Consider the following 22,272-nt stretch of genomic DNA (forward strand, 5'->3'; position numbering starts at 1 on the left):
TGATACAAGTTTGGTCCAAATAACCAAAAAACAAAAAAGAGGGAGAAGATACAAATTAATAAAATCAGAGATATAAAAAGAGATGTTGCAGTACAGAAATAAAAAGAATCATCGGGAATTACTACAAACAGCTATATGCCAAGAAATTGTAAAATGTTGAAGAAATGGATAGATTTCCGGACACATATAATTTATCAAAATTGAATCATGAAGACAAAGAAATCACAAATAAACCAGTAACCAAGACATAGATTAAATCAGCCATAAAGACTTTCCCAAAAAATAAAAGCCCAGGCCTAGATCACTTCACTGCAGAATTCAACCAAACTTTGAGATTTTATTCCAATTCTTCTCAGGCTATTCAAAACAACTGAAAGGGAGGGAGTCCTTCTGAGCTCCTTCTACGATACCAGCATCCCCTTAATTCCAAAAAAGATGTAACAACAGCAAAAGATGCAACAAAGAATTACTGACCAATATTCTGTATGAACATAGATGTGGAAATAATCAACAAAATACTAGCTACTCGGATCCAACAATGCCTCAGAAAGATCATTCATCCAGACCAAATGGGATTTATCCTGGTATGCATGGACGGTTCAGCATAAGCAAATCAACAAATGTGACACATCACATTAACACACTGAAGAGTAAGAATCATGATTATCTCAATTGATGCAGAGAAAGCATTAATAAAATACAACATTCTTTCATGATATAAACCTTAAGTATATGGGTGTAGAAGGAACATTCCTCAACACAATAAAGGCATTATATGACAAACCTATAGCAAGCATCATTATAAATGAGGAGCAGCTGGAATTATTACCACTAATTTCAGAACCAGACAAATATCCCACTCTCACCACTGCTATTCAATATAATTCTGGAAGCGTTAGCCAGAGCTATTAGACAAGAGAAAGAAATCAAAGGGATACAAGTTGGAAAGGAGGAAGTCAAATTATCCCTGTTTATGATCCTAAATATAGGCAAATCAAAAGACTCCCCTGAGAGACCATTGGAACTCGTAAGAGAGTATGCTAAGGTTGCAGTATATAAAATCAACATACAAGGATCAACAGTCTTTGTAGATACAAACAAAGCTAGCTCTCAAAGAAACTAAGTACCTTGGAATTCAGCCAAGGATGTAAATGATCTCTGCAACGAAAATTACAAAACATTAAAGAAAGAAATAGAAGACACCAAAAAATGGAGCAATCTTCCAAGTTCATGGATTCTAAGAATTATATGACGCAAAGCCGTTTACAAACTCAGTGCAATCCCAAACCAAATACCAATGATATTCTTCTCAGATCTAGAAAAAATGATGTTAAAATTCATACGGAATCACAAGAGACCCCTAAAGCAGTCTTAGACAACAAAAACAAACCCAGAGGCATCACAATCCCAGATTTCAGACATATTACAGGGAAGTTATAATCCTAATAGCCTGGTACTGGTGCAAAAATAGACGTGCCTATCAATGGGACAGAATAGAAAGCCCAGAAATCAAAATCAATCCATGCATTTATAACCAACTAACCTTTGACGAATGGGCTAAAATCAACCCCTAGGGGTGACAATTTCTTCAAAAAATGCTGGTGGGAAAATTGGATTTCTGCATGCAAAGGTAGGAAACAAGACTCCTACCTTACATAAAAATCAACTCACAATGCATCAAGGATCATTATCTATGACCTGATACCATAAAATTACTGGGGTAAAACATTGGGGAAACTCTGCAAGTGTGACTTTGGCAAAGACTTCTTAGAAAAGACCTCAGAAGCACAGGCAATAAAATTTAAAAAAAGACAAATGGGATTGCATTAGGCTAAGAAGCTTCTGCACAGTAAACATACAACAAAGTGAAGCAGCAACCAACAGAACAGGAGAAAATGTTTCTAAACTATGCAACTGATAAAGAGTTTATGTCCAAAAGAGAAAGAAAAGGTATTTATATCCAGGATACATAAAATCTCAAGAAACTCAAAAACAAGAAAACGAACAATCCAGTTAAGAAATGGGCTAAGGACATTAACAGGCATTTTTTGAAGGTTGAAACTCAAATGACCAACAGAAACGTGAAAAAAATGCTCAGAATCACTAGTCATCAGGGAAATGCAAATTAAAACCACAATTAGGTTTCATCTCACCACAGCTAGAACACATCACATCCAAAAAGAAAAATACCAAATTCTGGGGAAGATATGGGGGAAAGGGTACCCTAATCCACTTTTGGTGGTAATGTTAACTAGTACAACCATTATGGAAGACAGTATGGAGACTCCTCAGAATTCTGAAAACCATATGACTCAGCAACCCCATTTCTGGGAATTTATTCAAAAAATTAAATCAGTATATGAAAGAGTTATCTATATCCCCATGTTACTGCAGTTCAATTCCCAATAGCTAAGCTGTGCAATTAACCCAGATGTTCATCAACTGATGACTCGCTAAAGAAAATGTGGTATATATGGTTTATATGGAATCTACTCAGCCATAAAAAAGAATGAAATCCTATCTTTTGCAATAAAATGGATGCAGCTGGAAACTGTTATCCTTAGTGAAATAAGTCATTACTAAAAAGACATGTACCTATGTTTTCTCTGATATGTGGCAGTTGATTTAGAGTACCAAAAAGATGTATAGGAATAAAACAGACATCTAGTGATATGATTGCTGTTTTTAGCCCTTATTTATACTCTGGTGAGACTGTGGTCTTCCTGCATTTTACTTGTGGAGTATTATGGTTAGTGGTGATCTGAGTTTGTGGTCAGAGTGGGTTGCAGGTATGTCTTTGCAAAAAATTAAGGAAAATGTAAAAAGAAGTAAGGAGGAGGATTGTGGGAGTGAGAAGGGGGAGAAGTATGGTTGTCTTCTGAGAACTACCTGTGAGATACAAGAAATCTGTTCTCTCTATAGTAACTAAAATTTTTTAGAGAAACAAAAATTGATAGGACTAGAGGGAGAATTTCCAACACAAGTGTTGTAAGCATTGGTAAAGCACACAAAGCTGCTAACCTAATTATCCTGACGTTTCAGGATGCTGTGACCATAACTTCAGAGTGTACCTTCCAGTCACGTGCAAAGGAAATGGTCAACTACAAAGACACGTGATGTCCCATAAAGCAGCAATCAGAGAATTTTAATAAATTAAAGCAAAGCTTGATCTCTAAGACACGGCAACTGGACTAAAATAAGTAACAAAATAATATAAAAGAATCAAATGATAAAAAGTGAAGTCACATGCTTCTCAGGATGTCAGTAAACAGTGATGAGAATTAGAGCCTATTTTGGTCTGGAAACGTAGGCTATCAAACTGATGAACAGTTCTGTCTATGATGGATGTAGATTCAACAGGGATCGATGTTCCACTCTAACAATGAGGAAAACTCAGCAGATTGCTAAAATGATAGCCTCAGTTGAGTCCATCAGCAACCAAGCTTGTGGGGCAATCAGGGGAGCTCAGTGGTGCAGAGACAGGCGTCCACACGGACACGGGACACACGGATGGTTCTGTGTCTGACGGAATATGATGGTAGAATACAGCCAGCAGAGCCACAGACAGCAAGAAAACAGAAATGATCTTAACAAGAGCCAAAAATAATGATCTCTATTTCTAGCTGCTACAATTACCATAAAAAACCAGGAATAAATCTAACAAAAGACATCCAAAATCGCTTTACTGCAAACCAGACAACACTGCTGAGAGCTTCTAAAATACCTACAGCAAATTAACAGACAGGAAGCCCCAGTATTTTTCAGACAGGCACTCCTACGAAGACTCTGTGGTTTCCATGCAATCCCAGTCAACATTCTAGCAGGCATTTTTAAGAGATGGATAGATGATGTTAAAGTATTCCCAGGACTTACCACGAACACAATTACTTAAAATAAAAATGGATAACTTCATGTGATTGCAGATTTATTTTAAAGCTAAAGTAACAGAAAATTTAGTAGTAGCGGAAAGAAGATTAATGGAAAATAAATAGAAAGCCTAGAACAAATATACATGTCTATAAAACAACTGGTTTTTGACAAATGTGCCAAAGCAACTCATAGAGAAAAGAAAATTTCTTAACACATTGTGCTGGATCATGTGGCCAGACATACCAAAAAAAATGAACATAAATCTTGATTCTCACTATGGAAGAATTCACTCAAAATGGATCACTTAGCTAAATGTAAAACCTAAAACTGTGAAATTTCTAAATAGAGCATTGAAGTAAATTTCAACAGCTTTAAACTTTGCAAAATTTTCTTACTCATAACCAAAAAAAATTAAGAAACAAGCAAAAAATCAAGCAACTGAACTGCACCAAAATTTTACATTTTGCTCCTGAAAACACAGCAATTAGGAAACTAAAAGACAAATTAGAGATTAGGACACAAAATAGTCACATGTTTATTATATATATATATATATATATATAGTCACACACATATAACACATGTATATCAAAAAAAGGATTAAACCCAAAATATGAAAAACAAACACACAATTGACAAAAAAGACAACAAAAAAAAGGCCGGGGTGACAGATGTGGAGAGATACTCCACCAGCCTAGGGACAGAGACACAGGGACCAAAGAGAATGATCAGTGACAGCAGGCAGCCAAGCAGAGTCTCGACCGTTCGGTCCTCAGGGAAACGCACGGCACTGCCACCGAGAGGCCAGCGCACATCCAGGGGCCGACCTGAAATGACAGTGTTGACCACATGAAGGACAGCAGAGCAGGTGGAATAACCGGCACTCACACACACGGTGGGTGGCAATACAAAACGGAACACTTTGAAAAAGGGTAGCATTTTCTAAAAAGGAAAAATATACATATAGAAATATATATGATACTTCAAAAAGTTACTGGAAAAATGTAATTAAAGATGATGCCCATTTTTATTAACCTGTTGAAATACCTTTTTTGTGTTTGTGCAAGTATGCATGCACATGTGTGTGCATCTGTGTGTGTGTGTGTCTAGCACAGAGAAGCTGCTCCACTCCTAAGTATTCACCCAAGAGCAATACTACAGAATGTCCCGAGCTTGTACATAAATATTCATAGTGTCTTTATTCATCAGAGCTACTAAACATTGGAAATAAAGGCCCACGGGGCCGGCGTCGTGGCTCACTTGGTTAATCCTCCGCCTGCGGCACTGGCATCCCATATGGGCGCCGGGTTCTAGCCCCGGTTGCTCCTCTTCCAGTCCAGCTCCCTGCTGTGGCCCGGGAGGGCAGTGGAGGATGGTCCAGGTGCTTGGGCCCTGCACCTGGAGAGACCAGGAAGAAGCATCTGGCTCCTGGCTTCAGATCTGCGCTGCGCTGGCCGAGGTGGCTATTTGGGGAGTGAACCAATGGAAGGAAGACCTTTCTCTCTCTCTCACTGTCTATAACTCTACCTGTCAAATAAAAGAAAAAAAAAACAAATAAAGCCCCATAAATTCCCATAAAGAGATAAAGTCCTAGACAAATTGTGGTATATCTATAAAAAAAGTCATTCATCAATATCAACAATTAGATTTTTATACACGTGAACTACATGGATATATTTCAAAATTACAGGGAAAAAAGTCAAAAATCAAAAAGTACACTTCAAGAACCTGCTTATATAAAATTCTATAAAATAACAACTAACTTCTATTGACAGAAAAAAGAGCAGCCATCACCTGGGGACAATGATGGATCACCCAGGGGCAACACAAAGTCTGTAAGAATGACAGAAAGACTTGCTGTCTTGGTTACAAGGATGGTTTCAAGAGTGCACGTATTTGTCAACAATTCATCAAACAGTAATATCAAATTGCATTTAATTTTATGTTGTGATCCTTAAAATTGTTGTCATTTTTAAAATAAATGAATAATTTAACACATTAGCTTTATTAGGGAATCCTCAGCAAGCTAGAAATAAAAGGAAAGTTCTTGAAACAGCAAACAGATATCTACAAAAGCTATTATGTAATAGTATGTTTGTATACTATTTATGTAATAGTAAATACAGCTTGCCTGTGAATGCCGGGAATGAGGCACGTGCACCCAAGCACACCGTATCTATTCAACCCCATACAGGAGCTCTTAGGTAATGCAGTGAGGAAATTAAAAAAAAAAATTAAAATTAAAGAAGAATTGAAGGTCTGGCATCGCAGTACCATGTGTTAAGCTATTGCCTGCAATGCCCACATGTCATGTGACTGCTGGCTTGGGTCCCTGCTGTTCCATGTCCGGTCCAGCTCCCTGCTCATGTGCCTGGGAACGCAGCACAAGATGGACCAAGTTCGTGGGAGACTCACAATGAATGCTGGGCTCACAGATTCAGCTTGTGCACTTGGGGAGTGAACCAGCATACGGAAGCGCTCTCTCTCTCTCTCTCTCTCTCCCCCTCTCCCTCTCTCTCTCTCTGTAACTTTGCCTTTCAAACACATAAATCTTTCAAAATAATTTAAAATCTTTGTATTTGACAGGATTTTGTGCACACAAAAACCAAAAAGAACACAGGAATTACTAATACAGCAAAGTCACTGGATATAAGATCGCGGTACAGTGATCAGCTTTTCTATAAACCAGAACTATCATACAGCAAAGGGGGTTCGGAACAACACCATGTATCATGGCATGAAACACGGTCCCACTCTTGCGGAAGATTTCAGCACACACACACCTCGAGCCCATCCTGGGAAGTGCCAGGGCAGGCAGAGCTGGTCCACAGATGGAAACATTTTCTACCTTGAACTGGTTGGTGTTCACCAGCAGCACAGATGGGCAAAAACTCTCAAGCCCTGTGCTCCAGAGTTGAACATTTCACTGTGTATTTATTTACTTTAAATGAAGCAAAAACAAGCCTTGTGTGGAAGAAATCAAACATGTTCTGACCAAGCCTACCTTCTTGGTAATACACACACAGAAGGAAGAAACGCGAGGCTTTCAAGTCATTTGTTTCCATCCCAAACATTTGCTATTTCCGTTTGCTGCATATGGAAATCAGGGTAGAGATACAAGAATCCAGGGCTCTCCGACTGTCTGTGCTGAGACCAGTCTGTGTGCCTGGAGCAGGCGCGGGGATAGGGTGAGGCAAGGGAGACACCAGCAGGCAGAGCTCAGGGCGGCACTCCCCGTGAGCTCACCAGTGCGAGGCCTCTGCACGCTCTGCTCCCTAATAGGGCCTGACTGGCCTCATTCCCATGCACAGCCCTCTGCAAAATCCTTGAGCCCTCTGCCAGCTCTAGGCAAGGAGCCGCGACGTCAATTTGGGCAACGCATATTTGTAAATCGTACCGGAAGTTCATTTCTAAGTTCAGATTCATGGTGTGGGTTTGATTTGCCGAAGCTGCGAGGCAGTGGTGATGATTCTGGTCACAGAGCCCCTGCCACCCCATGTGGGAGATGGAGCTCCTGGCTCCCAGCTTGAACCTGGTGTGCCTTCGGCAGCTGTGAGCCCTGGGAGTGAGTAAGCAGATGGGAGATCTCTGTCTCTGTGTCTCTCTCTGTCTGCTCTCAAATAAACCAAAAATAAATTTAAAAAAAGTTAAAGATTTTTGGTACAAAAACATTTTGAACTCCATGAATATGAAAGTTCTTCAAAGAAGCTAATAAAAAATGTGTATTAGGAGAAAACTACGCATGGATTTTAAAATGTGTGCACACCACAATTTACTTATCTTGTTCATTTCCTTGCAAATTTTGTGACAATCCCTCATACTTTCCCTTCTATTCATTGGACAAAGCTGAGTGGCATGACCCCATCAACAAGATCAGAGGCCGGGAAATGCAGTGTTTGAGGGCACAAATTGTCTTTAAGAAATAAGGGGACAGCACAGCCACAGTATTAGCCCGACGCACATGATGACTCAGCAACACACACTGATGGGAGAAAAAACTTCTCAAGGCCCTGGAACAGCATCGGCTGCCATGGGCACAGGTTCAGTGCATGAGACCGGAGGAGGGGCCAGCGCTGTGGTATAGCTGGTAAAGCCGCCCCCTGCAGTGCTGGCGTCCCATATGGGCACCGGTTCTCTTCCCAGCTGCTCCACTAATGATCCAGCTCTCTGCTGTGGCCTGGGAAAGCAGCAGAGGATGGCCCAAGGCCTTGGGCCCCTGCACCTGCATGGGAGACCCAAAAGAAACTCCAGGCTCCTGGCTTCAGATAGGCGCAGCTCGGGCTGTTGTGGCCATTTGGGGAGTGAACCAGTATATGGATGACCTTTCTCTCCCTCTCTCTCTGTCTCTGTCTCTCTCTGTCTCTGTCTCTCTTCTTTGTTTCTATCTCTCTCTCTACCTCTCTGTAACTCTGCCTTTCAAATAAATAAATAAATCTTAAAAAAAAAAAAAAAAAAAAAAAACAACTGTGGAACCACACACTGGTGCATTCAAGCAGTATCAAATGAACCACGAGAGCTCAGGGTTTCCAAAGAATAGGGAAGAGAGTCTTTTTATTCTTTAATTCTACGCAGCCATTTGAAGTTTTGTTTTATTTAAAATCTAGAATTTATGATAAAATAGGATTTTTATTGAACTCTTATAAATGTATCATTATGTTGATGACTTGCTCCTGTGGTATGCCTCTGTTTTATATGAAAAAAAATGCTAAAATGCTTTGTTTTTGAAGATTTATTTATGTATTTGAAAGGCAGAGCTACAGAGAGGCAGACACAGAGAGAGAGAGAGAGCTAAGTCTTCCATCCCACTGGTTTCAGTCCCAAGATAACCACAGTGGCTGGAAATATGCTAGTCCAAAGCCAGGAGCCAGGAGCTTCCTCTGCGTCTCCCATGTGGGTGCAGGGGCCCAAGGACCTGGCCATCTTCTACTGCTTTCCCAGGACATAGCAGAGAGCTGGATCGGAAGTGGAGCATCCAGGACTAGAACCAGTGCCCATATGGGATGCCGGCACTGCAGGCGGCAGCCTCACCTGCTGTGCCACAGCACCGGCCCCTAAAATGCTTTTGAAAATAAAAACTATGGGGGAAGGAAGGCGCTATGATGTAGGGAGTAAAGCCACCGTCTGCAGTGCTGGCATCCCATAGGAGCACCGGTTTGAGTCTCAGCTGCTCCACTTCCTATCCAGCTCTCTGCGATGGCAGCAGAAGATGACCCAGGTCCTTGGGCCCATCCACCTGCAAGGGAGATCTGGAGGAAGTTCTTGGCTCCTGGCTCCAGATTGCCACAGCTCCAGCCAATGTTGGAGCTGCCAACTGGGGAGTTGTGGGGAGCAACTGAGACTAGACTAAGTTACTGGAATTAAGACTTATTCTATGCATCTGCTCTCCCACAATATGGTGCTGGGGAGGAGTAAACTTCTACACAGCTGCCTCTCACCAATTTGACTGATAAGCTGCAGGAGCTGATCCTGCTCCTGATTGGAGGAGAGCAGCGTGCTCGGCGTGTGGGCAGCAGAGTTGGGATTGGTGGAAGAGGACCATAAAGGAGGAGAGAGACAACGTGCACTGGGAACATCTGAAGGAACACCTGAGCAGCCCCCAAGAGAGCCGGCCAGCGGTGTGCCGCTCCTCCGCGGAAGCGGGGAAAGTGGCAGGGGGAGCCGCCCTTCCACGGAGGTGGAAGGGCCAGCAGCCAACCCGGGAAGGGCCGAGCAGACAAAAGAACAGCGCAGGGTCCTGTGTCGTTCCTCTGCGAATGGGGGAGCGACAGGGAGTGAAACAGCAAATGGAAGATCTCTTTCTCTCTCTCTCCCGCTCCCTCTCTCTCTTTCTCTGTTTAACTCTGACTTTCAAATAAATAAATAAATAAATTGGAAAAAAAAAAACTATCTTAAAAAATGGTGACTTTGATCACCACGAATGACGACAGATTCATGAACTTGTCTGCACAGTACTACCAAGTCAACAGGAATCAGCACAGATCAGTTTTGAAGAAAGTAACCAATTTACAGAAATCCCCGAAAAATGAAGTTTTTTTATTCACAATTGCAAGAGCCCAATTTGAAGTATAAGTGTTAGGTAGGAAGTCGGAAAGTGAGCCTATGTGTGTACGAGAAAGGCCTGAAGACCAGCACCTACTGCGGAAGCTCCAGAAGCCCAGCATTGCACTTCAAAGTCCTGCCCAGACCCTGATGACCTCCCAAGTGGTCCCAGCCCTTCCCCCAAGGCAAGTTCGCAGGAGAATTCTCTGTCCTCAGGACTAAATGGGCTACCTGATAACAAGGGGCTATAAAAGCTTTTCAGATTTCTCAGGGAAGCCCCTCTACTCTGCCCAGGGGCCAGCAAATCTGGGGAGCAATGTGCTAATTTTCATCCAACAAACCCTTCTACCAGGATTCTTCATCCTTTGTCCTGAAGAAAGGGGGGATGGGTAAACAGACTCCCTTAAAAACCCAGGGAGTCCAAACAGACCGCACTCAGCTCTCTGCCTCTCTGCTGAGCTGCCCGCCTGGCCTGCCCAGGTGTGTTCTTTCCATTCAACCATGTAACCTGTCTCTCCCCCAGTCTGAGCAACTGGGCACTCTCTGTCCCTTCCATCCTGTGGGATGCCCTGTCCCCAATAAAGCCTTATCACTGCACTGTCTCAGGCTTGATTCTTTATTGCCTGAAGACAAGAACAACAGGGCTGGCTTCCACGGCCTTCCCTCCAGTAACTTAAGGTTTCTCCTTCTAAAACACAGACACTGGGTAACTGTTGTCACAGCACTTGAGTCCACCGCTGACATCTCCAGCATCCTGTGTCACAGCCCCCATTCCAGCCCCAGCTAATCCACTCTGATCCAGCTTCCAGGAGGCCTGCATTCCATATCAGACGGCCTGGTTCAAGTCCTGGTTTCTCTGCTTCCGATCCACCTCTCTGCTAATGTGCACCCCGGGAAAGCAGCCGATGATGGCTCATGTGCTTGGGCCGCTGCCGCCCCCCTGGGAGACCCAGATGTAGGTCCAGGATCCCGGTTTCTGCCTGGCCCAGCCCTGACTCTTTGCAGGCATTTGGGGATCGAACCAGTAGACGGAAGACCTCTTTCTCTCTCTGTCTCACCTTCTCTGTGTTACTCTTTCAAACAAATAAAATTAAAATTAAAAAATATATCAATGAAATAAAAAGGTATTGACCATCCAACCTTTTTCTTAGCTCTGGTACCTTTAGTACTTTTTTATCAGCATCAGTATAATTCAATCACAAAGCATTTTCACTGTGTTTCTTCGGTGATCATTAATTTTTTAATGTTGTGATTAAGCCTATTAGAGCAAATGACTCACAGAAATGAAAGGGGATGGTTAAAACCACCTCCCCCAGGGTCAGATATGTCAGGTACACTGCTGACCCCTACGAAAGCTGGACATCTTCATTTTTTTCAATGTATAAAATAGGTTATTTTCTTCCTTCCCTGGCAGAAGTGGAGCAGTTGTGAGAGAAAATGAGTTCATAGTTTAATTCCCCATATTGCCACTGGATGTGTAATCTCTGAGAATCCACTTAATCTTGCTGATCCTTTACTCACTTGTAATTAAAACTGGCGTAACACCACTTACCAAAGAAGGTGTTATAAAACGCACTCCTAATGGATCTGGAGTCAAAGGAATTCTGCAAGCGAATGGCAGCAAGAACGAAACACCACCTCCATCTGCATCTTTCCCAAATGCCTGTCCTCCCTGGCAAAGCCTGTTCCAAAGCTTTGTTTCAGAGAGCCAAAATCCAGAAGGTATAAAACACACGAGTTCTCCAATTCACTGTCAGCTGTTCTTCTATTCAGTTCTGCCACCTACCACGGTAACACAGCAAGACTCACCCACACACACTCACGGGGCATGAAAACCTGTGACAGTGACAGCAACGGCACAGCCACTGCGCAGAACCGACCTGGAGACGGTGGGTGGCAGAGGTGTGTGGGACAGAAGAAACAAAGAAAGGTAAACTCAGCCAGACAGAGGGTGAGCACCTGCTGCTTTGCTTTGTTTTCCTTTTTTGGGGCAGGGGCTCAAGCCTCTGGCCCAGTGCTCCTGGGCACCCCGCTCCAAGGCCCCTCCTGCTGCCAGCCCTGCAGCTCTGGGAGAGGACCTGTTTGTGCAAGTCTCCGCAACAGCCTGCTCCCCTGGTCTCCTGTTCTCAGTTCAGGTCCAGCATCCCTGATCCAAACATCTGAAACGTAAAATGCCCCAGCCTCAAAAACCTTCTGAGCAGCCACACGGTGCTATAAATGGAAAATTCCACACCTGAACTCATGCAACCGGTCACCCTCGAAACCCGAGGACACTGAAACAGAAGCGCCTTTGGCCTATATGTATAAGGACTTTGGCAGCCATTTCCAGAATATGTCATTATTATATTTGAATATTCTGCACTGCAGAAAACATAAGACTCTTGAGACCCCAGAGTTTTGAATAAGGGATACTCACCCTGTATCTAGTTTTCTGTTTCAAAAAACTTTTGTGATGAAAGTAATATTGTCAGCTGAAACTAAATACAGTGCCCAACAAAGGCCGGCATCACCTGTTGCTCTGATCTTGCTACCGGTAATTTATACAGGCAGATCCCAGCCCTAAACAAGAAGTTTCCAAGCATTAAATTGAAGTGGAACAGACCACCTGTGAGGCCGTGAACGAATCCCCTGCAGAGGTTTCTACGCTGCAGGAGCAGAGAGAGAGATCACTCAGGAGGTGGACTGGCTTCTGCTGTGACCCCTGAAATTGTTTCCAGTGCTGAGATTTGGTAATTCTATTTTTAAAAGGCGCTGCGAGTAAAACCCACAGGGGCCGGGAGGGGTGTGAATCATTTTATCCAAAGACTCAGGCAGAGTGAAAATGAGTCCCTTCTACTTACACTTCCAATCCAATCTCACACTTCCGATGAGCTCCCTCAGCCTGCAGTCCACAGCCGGCCAATGAGAAGGTGGAGAAAGCCGCTTTGTGAACATGACATTGAATTCCTGCCTTTGTGATGATTTGGGGAAGCTCAAGTACTGGAAAAATCTAATGCCCTATGGTTTTAATTAAATCAGAAGATCCCAGAGAATAATACTTAATGAAATACTCAACTTTTTTTAATAAAAATTAATAGATGCAGATGCTCACCCAGCAAACAATTTAGTCTTGAATGAGGTATGTCACATTACAATCACAATTATGCAAAAGGCCAAAGATAAAACAGCACTAAATTAAAGAAATTCCAATTAGTATGTTCCTCATTAACTGAGACCTCTTTTCAAGTTACAGTGTTAGACTAATACATAAGTCATTACACAAATAGGCTTACATATAATAATATTTATACATAATACATAATAATTACCATATATCACAATCTACAAACACATTCTAGTTCCTGGCTATCAATGCAAATTCCCATGATCTCTTAAAATTTGGGAACTGGACGCTTAGGATATTTTAAGAAAGCCCAGAAAAAAAATATATAGACATACTTGGGCAATCAACATATTTAACTGAGAATGTAGTTTGACTCACTCTATGAAATTGGTGAGATTTATCTCTCACATTGATTTTTCAGTAGAAACCATAGCTCCTTGCCCACCTATGATAATCAATGCCAAGAATAAGACAACAGGAGTCTTGGCTGTGGGGACATCTACCCATAGTCCTAGAGCACACAGACCATTGTTGCTGCTGAAAGCCAAGAAGTGGACACATCGGCCACCCAGTTTCTCTGTTGGGTCCTCTCCTAGTCCGTCCCCCAGCCTTCCTACTGTAGTGCCTGTCCATCCCACTGAGTTCTGTCGTCACCGTGTCCAACCCAAATATCCAACACCCCAATTAGTCTTCCGGGTAACAGATGCACATTTCCTCTGTCCTGAGGATATGGTTGTTCTACTGGAATCATAGCAGTGCTTGAATGAGAGGGTCATTTTCTCATCTCTGTAAACTATAACCTCTGACGTCAGCTAATGGCACCTCTGTCCAATATTGCTAGCCAAGTGCTGAGCACTTGCCCAGCATAGAGTACGGTATTGTGACACCACTACTATCATTACCAATTCTTCACGCCTCTTCTGTGGAAGTCTTGGACTCTTCCCTGCAAACGCTAGGTGTGTGGGACCCTTATTTATGCATCACTTACAGCTGTTCCTTTCTCCCAACCCTCCTGAATGAGAGCCATCCTTATCTGTATTGAAAGCAACATCGACACAGATAACAGCAGCTAACATTTACTGATGGAGGTCACATGTCACCTGCCTGGATCAAGATCATGTTCAACTAGATGCAAAAAACCCAACTTTGGTGGTTTGAACCAAACATAGGTTTATTTTCTCACATGGCAAGATGCTTGTGAGTGCCAAATCCAGCACAATCTAACCGGGATCCAGGGTTTCTGCATATTCTGCACCCCATTTTTCTGCTTACCCAGAGAGAAGGCTGGTTAAGAGCCATGTGTTCAAACTGGCTTTTTAATAATAAGGGAAAAAGAAGGAAAAGGCAAACTGCAACCAAGAGTTGTGCTAAATCTGTCTGATCTATGAGCAAACCAACAGCTCTCACAAAAGCCCTTTCCAGTGGACATCCCCCTTCAAGTCAACGTCTGCCGCAGCAACAAGCGAGGAAGCATGGAGCATTCCAACTCAGGAAATCTCTGTCCTCCCCCCCCCCCCCAATCTCCAACTGTGACTCAGTTAGAAAGACAAAGCTGCAGAGCTGGTGTCTGCGTCTCACACATGACTGACTCATCCAACCCTTGAGCAATGCTCACATCCTGACTTGAGTGGGAGAAAAAGGAGGGCTGGAAAATTAAGTCATCTGTCTATGGCAAGTAAATTGATCAGGTAGGTCATATTGCATCCTTACCTCACAGATGAGGAAAGGCACCCTTTGAAAGTTTATGGAACTTTTCCAGAAACTGGGATTCAACTCTGGTCCAAGTATACAGTCACGGAATAACAAGACTTGTCATCTGGATAGTGACTATACCTTTTTTTTTTTTTTTAAGATTTATTTATTTGAAAGACAGAGCTACAGAGAAAGGTAAAAACAGAGAGAGGTCTTCCATCTACTGGTTCATTCCCCAAATAGCCACAAGAGCTGGAGCTGAGCCAATCCGAAGCCTGGCGCCTGGAGCTTCTTCCCGGTCTCCCATACAGATGCAGGGGTCCATGGACTTGAACCATCCTCCATCCTCTGCTGCTTTCCCAGGCACATTAGCAGGAAGCAGGATGGGAAGTGGAACAGGTGGGACTCAAAGCGGCACCCATATGGGATGCCAGTGCTGCAGGCCAGGGCTTTAACCCATCGCGTGAGAGCGCCGGCCCTGACTATGCCTTTCCCGACCCTACTCTGCCTCTTTTCCTTTATCTGCAGCTACATAAACAATTCTAAAGTCTATGTTTGGTTGTTTCTTCAATCTGCTCATAACTCTACCAAAACCTACTTAGCAAATGCTTTGGAGAGCTCCATATCCCCATCCCTGTGCTCACCAGTGACTCCAGCTGCATGTGTATCACACGATGCCTGGAAATGTTGGCTGGACTCCTGCCTTGTAGTCCAGTTCTCCTTCCTCAGGTTTGTCCCTAGATTTTCAAGAACTCACACACCCCTTGCTCAAGCAATGAATGAGGGAGATTAACACCCTGGGAACAACCTTAAATAACAAAGGTGAGTGAGGAGATAAATGCCTGAGGATCCATCAGAATGGACAATCACGAAGGACATCTTCCCAGTTTCCTGTGGTGGCCATTGGATTATACCTCGAGACCTTCAATTCTGGGAGGCACTGAGTGAGGCCCCCGATGCTGTGCTTGGAAACCTGTCTATATGTTTATGGCAGTCACACTTTCTACAGGCTGCTCCCGTCCAATGTCAGTTCCCGGAAATCGGGAATTCTTTGACAGAAGATTCTGGTTCCAGGCGTTCCCAACAGCCCTGATGTCATTTCCTCAGGCTGTGTGACATCTGGTCCTCCCTCCTCATTCTGTCGCACAGACACCCCCTTAATGGGATTATTACATGCTTGATGTGGTCTTGTCACTCCTTCGAGGAGCACGTAGACTCACATAGCTCTTCCCTTCATCTCAGATGGACTGAGGTGGGGTTCCCCCAGGGGTAAACATCTCAGCAATGTTAAGAGGCACCCAGTCTTTCTCATCTCACTTTCCTGCCTCCTCATCCCTGCTCCCTGGATCACCTTCCAAATAAAGCACGTGCTCCCTCAGTGCTCGCCCCTGGGGGAGCCTCTAACACGAACCTGTTATTCCTAAATAAGCTCTACTTTCCCACAGCCCTTTGAGGCTTCTTCTCCATTGGCTACCCATCTGCTTTTCTTCTAACAACATTTTCCTGGCACGATGACATTAAAATACTTCAAATACTCACTGAAAAATCAAGTGTCAAATGTATTTTACAAATAGCTTTTCTTTGTCATATTACATTATTGTAGGAAAAAAAACAACTTCATCCCGACTGTATTCTGGTCATAATGAGACCTGTCAAAATGAAAGCAAACACTTTGTTTGGGGAAGTTATATCAGCATCTGAAAATTTTCCTCCTATTCTTCATTGTCTGGGAGATACATGAAAGGAAAGGGTGTTTTAGTCAATGGAATAACTAGGTGTGAGGCTCATTCCACAAGCTCAGAAAAAAGCAGATGGGTGTATGCTAGTAGAATTGTTTCTGAAACTTATATTCATGTCCCACTTTTTTTTTTTAATATCACTTATTGAGAGACTGACCGAGAGAGAGAGAGAGAAATGTCACTCACTGGTCCAATCCTCAAATGCCTACAGAGGCAGGGACTGAACCAGGTCAAAGCCAGGAGCTGGGAACTCAATCCTGCCCTCCCAGGGAGGTGTCAGGGACCCAATTGCTTGAACCACACCACTGCCTCCTAGGATCCGCATCAACGGGAAACTGGAGTAGGGGCCAGAGCAGTCACACAAATCCAGTACTGCGATATACAGGACACGAGCATCTAAACCTCCAGGCCAAGCACCTGTCCCTCATCGCAAATGGAATGCCAACTGAACTGTTACATTAGAACAGTGCACACAGAACTACCTCAGAGACCCAAAAAGGAGTATGAACTGCTTCCAAGTGATGCATGCCATTTATTACAGTCTAATCCTAGCTACTCATTGTGTCCAGACTATCATTTTAAATCCCCATTTCATTCTTTCCATTTTTAAGAGTGTTATAAAAAGTAGAATGTATTTTTAAGAAAAAACACACTTAAGTGACAAAAAGAAACATAAGTACTTTAAAATATGAATGTACAGGATGACTCAGGCGCGAAGCAAGTGGGCGTGCAGCTCACCCTGTCCTGAAGAGAAGCCTCCACACAGACCGCAGTGGGGTCAGAGCCAACCAGCACTGATTGTCACCAATATTCACAGGCACATCGATTCAGTTTCTTATGAATCATAATCCAGCTTTTCCCTGATGATCTTGCATCCATCTATCAGAATTTAGTGGAAAATTTTATAAAGTCTTTAAAACTCCCAGGAAATATACTCAGAGATTTTTAAGAAGAAATGAACTATTGACAAGAAATATTGTAATAACATAACTTCCATGCTTACAACAATTGTGAGTTTGTCAATGAAGAGGATAGACTTTTAGATAGCCAACACTCATCAAGTTTTCAGTAAGTATATAATAATAAAAAGATTCACGGATTTCGATTGTCTTTGCACCAAAGTAAACTCGTTATAAAATGTCTGAATAGGATCTTGTTGAGCCACTAAGAAGGATACAACATCAATTTGAGAAAGCCTTTGTCAGAGTAACACGGGTTCCACAAACATTGAAGCAAGAACAAACCTCCAATATACGGTGAAGCTTGGGAGGAAGAATGATGGTATCACAGGTAATTTATGAAGAGCTGGTGGGAACAATGTCCCAAAGACATGAACAGTTTACAAATACAAACTCTTTTCAAGAAGTGATGAAGAGGGAGCAGCAGACCATCCACGCCTGTTTCCAAGAAAAGACTTAGCCTGCTCCAGTCCTAACTGAAGAGGACTAATGACGGACAGCATAAACCATAGGCACCACCAATGGGAGCCAAAACTGTCACACGCAGCGCAGCTACCCACACACACACACACAACTTCCAATGGAAGTTTTCAACAAGGAGATTTCAACACCATGAAGCTTTCCCAGGGCCGCCATGAAGACAAAACACAACCAGAACAAGGCACAGAGTCAGGACCTGGCCCATTCACAGCTCAAGGCATTCGTCAGTTCCTTAGTGAACAGCTATGGGTCAGGGACGCAGGAGTGGGCTGGGACGCTGAGCAGAGCTTCCTGAAATCCCACGGGGCTGGGGAACAGAAGGGCAAGTTCAGGGGAACCATGAAAGGAGGATGAGGAGGAGCTGGATTTCCAATTAGGAATCCAAAAGGAATTCTCCCTATGACACTGTGTCCAAGAACCAGCTATCGCACACCCTGAAACTCCACACCAAGCCAACTCCGTCTCACACCAGATGAGGTGCTCTCGCACTGTAAGTGCCTCAGAAAACGAAAAGAAAGAAGACGGAATAGAATGCTCAGAGCTTCAACAAGGACACCTTGTCACGTGCAGAACCTGGCATTCATTCAGAGCATCTTGGGATTCCTGAGACAGGGCCACAGAACCAGAAAATAAGGGGAAATAACAGACATCAGAGATAAATCTTTAGAAAGTGAAGATACTGACTTTAAAATGACTGCAATTAACAGGTTCAGTAAAACAGAAAAATGACAGAGAGCCTCAGGAGAAAAATGGAACTTATGGAGAATAATTAAATGGAAAATTTAAAACAAAACAAGCTTTATTCATATGATAATGCTACTGCTGGAAATTAGAGATGAAGGGAGGATAAAGGTTTTCCATAAAGAACCAGACAAGAGAACATTCCAACCTTGAGGGCCATCCTGTCTGCGTCACAGGTACTCAGCCTGGCGTTAGCTTCCAGGGGGAAGAGGCAGATGAACAGGCCTGGTCACGCTCCAGCAGTGCTTCACGGAGTCGGGCTGTGGTGCCAGGTTTGCTCTGTGCGGCATAATTAGCCTCCTAGGAACAGAAAGTTGTAAAAGCAGCCAGAGAAGAGCGGGCGTCACGTTTAAAGACACAGCATCAAGACTGACACTGACTGCTCCAAGTGGTGGTAACAGCCAGAATAGAGCAAAAATGGGTAGTTATTTTCCGAAAGAAAACGATTGGCAAATTTCAATTCCATTTTGACAGATGATAAAATACCCTCTCAAATATGAAGGCAAAACAAAGATTTCCCAGCCAAATAAAAACTGAGTATTTGCTAACAAATACTAAAATAAATACTTCAAACAGAATTAAAATGATGCCAGAGAGAAGCACAGAAATAAAGGGAGAAATGAACATTACTGAAAAAGTTAAGTATGTAGCTCAATCTAAATGAATACTTACTGTAATAAATACCATTTTATGTTAATTAAACAATATAAGGAATTAAAGTGCAAGGCAAAAATAATGTTAACAACAAAACAAATTACATAAAGTCCAAGAGTCCAATATACAACAATCATATGAAAAGTGGACAGGGTATCATTTTATTTTATACTCTATTAAACAAAAATATGTATTTTAATATCTGAGATAATCAATAAAGTACAAACTTTAAATATTTTTAACTACCAGAGAAATAATTTTTCTTTTAACATAAGTTTAGGAAATATAGAGGAAACACAAGAAATGAAGACAGAGAAGAAAAGCAAACACAAACAGAGTAAAATAACAGGCTTGAAACCACTTAACTTATTTGCACCAATTGAACCAGATGAATATTGCAGAAAAGGAGAGAAACAAGACAGACAGGATGAATGAAGAGCTGAAACTATTCCACTTAGAGGAGTTCAATCTTAATACACAAATAATATCAATATTATTATAAATACAGTCAGAATAGATGTGTTAAAATCAATCAAATTAGACTTTAAGGCCAAAGTAATACTGGAAGTAACTAGGAGCTTTTCATATTGATAATTAGAACCAAAAACATCAACATAAAGAAGAATTACAGTAGCCCATATGCAAAATAGAAGACAAAGATTGCAATGATTTTTAGACAAATCAACAGAAGAAAAGACATTATGCATATGAATATCAACCAACTAACATATACAGGAAACTGTACTCAGGCATGAAAGAGTATACATGATTTTCCTGAACCTGAAACACATGTATGAAAACTTAAACTACACCAACCCAGAAAGTAGGTACCAATAAACCTTAAATCAAATAAGTAAGCCATTCAGGACAAGTTTTCTGAACACAGTGGGATGATACTGGAAATCAGTATCCAAAAGACAACTATGAAATTCCAACCACATGAAAAAATAATGATTTCAAAATGAGTTGAAAGAGCTTTCTCAATATAAATTAGAAAGTGGCAGTTACTATATTTAAACTGAATAATAATAGAAAGAAAGCATGTTAAGACTGGTGGGATATTTGTAAAGCTGTTTATGATGTTATTTATACCTGTAAATACATATAATAACATAATAGAAAGACTGAACCTCATTTATACAATATTAACTCAGGAAAGTAACAGTAAGTTAAATCTCAAGAAAACATAACGAATAAAATAATAAAGAAAATTAAAAGCAAATAAAACTGAATAAAAACAAAACACAGATAATATCAACTTACAATGTAGTTGATGCTCATAAACCTATAGTAGATTAAGAGATCACAAGTGAAAAACACATTTAATGCCCCAACCCTAAGTGAGCAAACAACACAGTTTAGTCTCGCTTACCTTCAACGTGTGCAGAATGTTTATGTTAGCCTACAACCATTCAAAATAATCTAACAAAAGGTTATTTTGCAATATACTGTTGAATCTGTCATCTGAAAGTGAATAATAAAATGGTTGGTTGGGTACTCTCCTTTGATGTATGCACTGAACACATACTGAGCCTGAAGACATCTTGATGCACCAAGCAAAAATCAATTCCTAAATGATACGCACACTACAACAATGTGGCCATCAATTACGACTTTTGTCTCTTTAGGACTGGCTTATTTCACTAAGTATGATGTTTTCCAGATTCACCCATTTTGTTGCAAATGACAGGATTTCATTTTTTACTGCTGTGTAGTATTCCATGGTGTACATATCCCATAATTTCTTTATCCAGTCTTCAGTTGATGGACATTTGGGTTGATTCCATGTCTTAGCTACTGTGACTTGAGCTGCAAGAAACATGGGGGTACAGATAACTCATATTCTGATTTCATTTCCCTCGGGTAAATTCCCAGGAGTGAGTCACACGTTAGGTCTACATTCAGATTTCTGAGCTATTTCCATACTCTGTTCCATAGCAGCTTTATGTGCTTACATTCTCTCCAACAGTGAATTAGGGCACCTCTCCACAGTGAGGTTTCACCTCCGCCCTGTGAGAATGGCTTTCATACAGAAATCAACAAATGACAAATGCTGGCAAGGATGTGGGGGATTTCGATTTGCATTTCCCTGACAGCTAGAGATACTGATTATTTTTTCATGTGTCTGTTGGCCATTTGAATTTCCTCTTTTGAAAAATGCCCACTTAAGTCCTTTGCCCATTGCTTAACTAGATTGTTTGTTTTCTTGTTGTTGAGTTTCTTGATCTCTTTATATATGCTGGTTATTAATCCTGTATCAGTTGCATAGTTTGCAAATAATTTCTCCCAATTTCCCTGATGAACTAGATGCAAAAATCCTTAACAAAATTCTTGCCAATTGAATCCAACAACACATCAGAAAGATCATTCACCTGGACAAAATGGGTTTTATCCCTGGTATGCAGGGATGGTTCAACATTCACACATCAATCAACATGATACACCACATTAGCAAACGGAAGAACTAAAACCATATGATTATCTCAACAGATGCAGAGAAATAATCTGATAAAATACAACATCCTTTCATGATGAGAACTCTAAGTAAATTGGGTATAGAAGGAACAATCCTCAACACAATCAATGCAATTTATGACAAACCCATGGCCAATGTCCTAATGAATGGGGAAAAGTTGGAAGCATTCCTACAGAGATCCAGAATCAAACAAGGATGCCCATGTTTACCACTACTATTAAATATAGTCCTGGGAGTTTTATACAGAGAAGTTAGGCAAGAAAAAGAAATCAAAGGAATACAAATTGGGAAGGAGAAAGTCAAACTAGCTCTATTTGCAGATGACATGATTGATTCTATATATAGGGGATCCACAACACTCCACTTATAGACTATTAGAACTCATAGAATGAGTTTGGTAAAGTAGCAGGGTATAAAAGCAACACACAAAAATCAACAGCTTTTGTATACACAGACAGTGCCATGGCTGAGAAAGAACATGTAAGATCAATCCCATTCACAATAATTACCAAAAAAAAG

At 41.8% G+C, this 22,272-nt stretch overlaps 1 long non-coding RNA gene across 6 annotated transcripts in view; it reads right to left on the minus strand.

The window, feature by feature from the left end:
- The window catches only part of LOC149124462 (uncharacterized), a 242,384-nt gene that overhangs the window by 183,433 nt on the left and 36,679 nt on the right, over nucleotides 1–22,272 (minus strand). Inside the window, exon 3 of one of the 6 annotated variants that reach the window (XR_016214472.1) lies at nucleotides 5,035–5,397. The exons of the other annotated variants lie outside the window; for them this stretch is intronic. This is a non-coding gene — a long non-coding RNA (uncharacterized LOC149124462). Of the gene's footprint in view, nucleotides 1–5,034; nucleotides 5,398–22,272 lie in introns of those variants that run through there. 6 annotated transcript variants of the gene reach the window in all.

This window comes from Oryctolagus cuniculus, chromosome 10, assembly GCF_051225735.1.
Source record: "Oryctolagus cuniculus isolate XC-2025 breed Fujian yellow rabbit chromosome 10, ASM5122573v1, whole genome shotgun sequence".
In the NCBI taxonomy this organism is placed as follows: Eukaryota; Metazoa; Chordata; class Mammalia; order Lagomorpha; family Leporidae; genus Oryctolagus; species Oryctolagus cuniculus.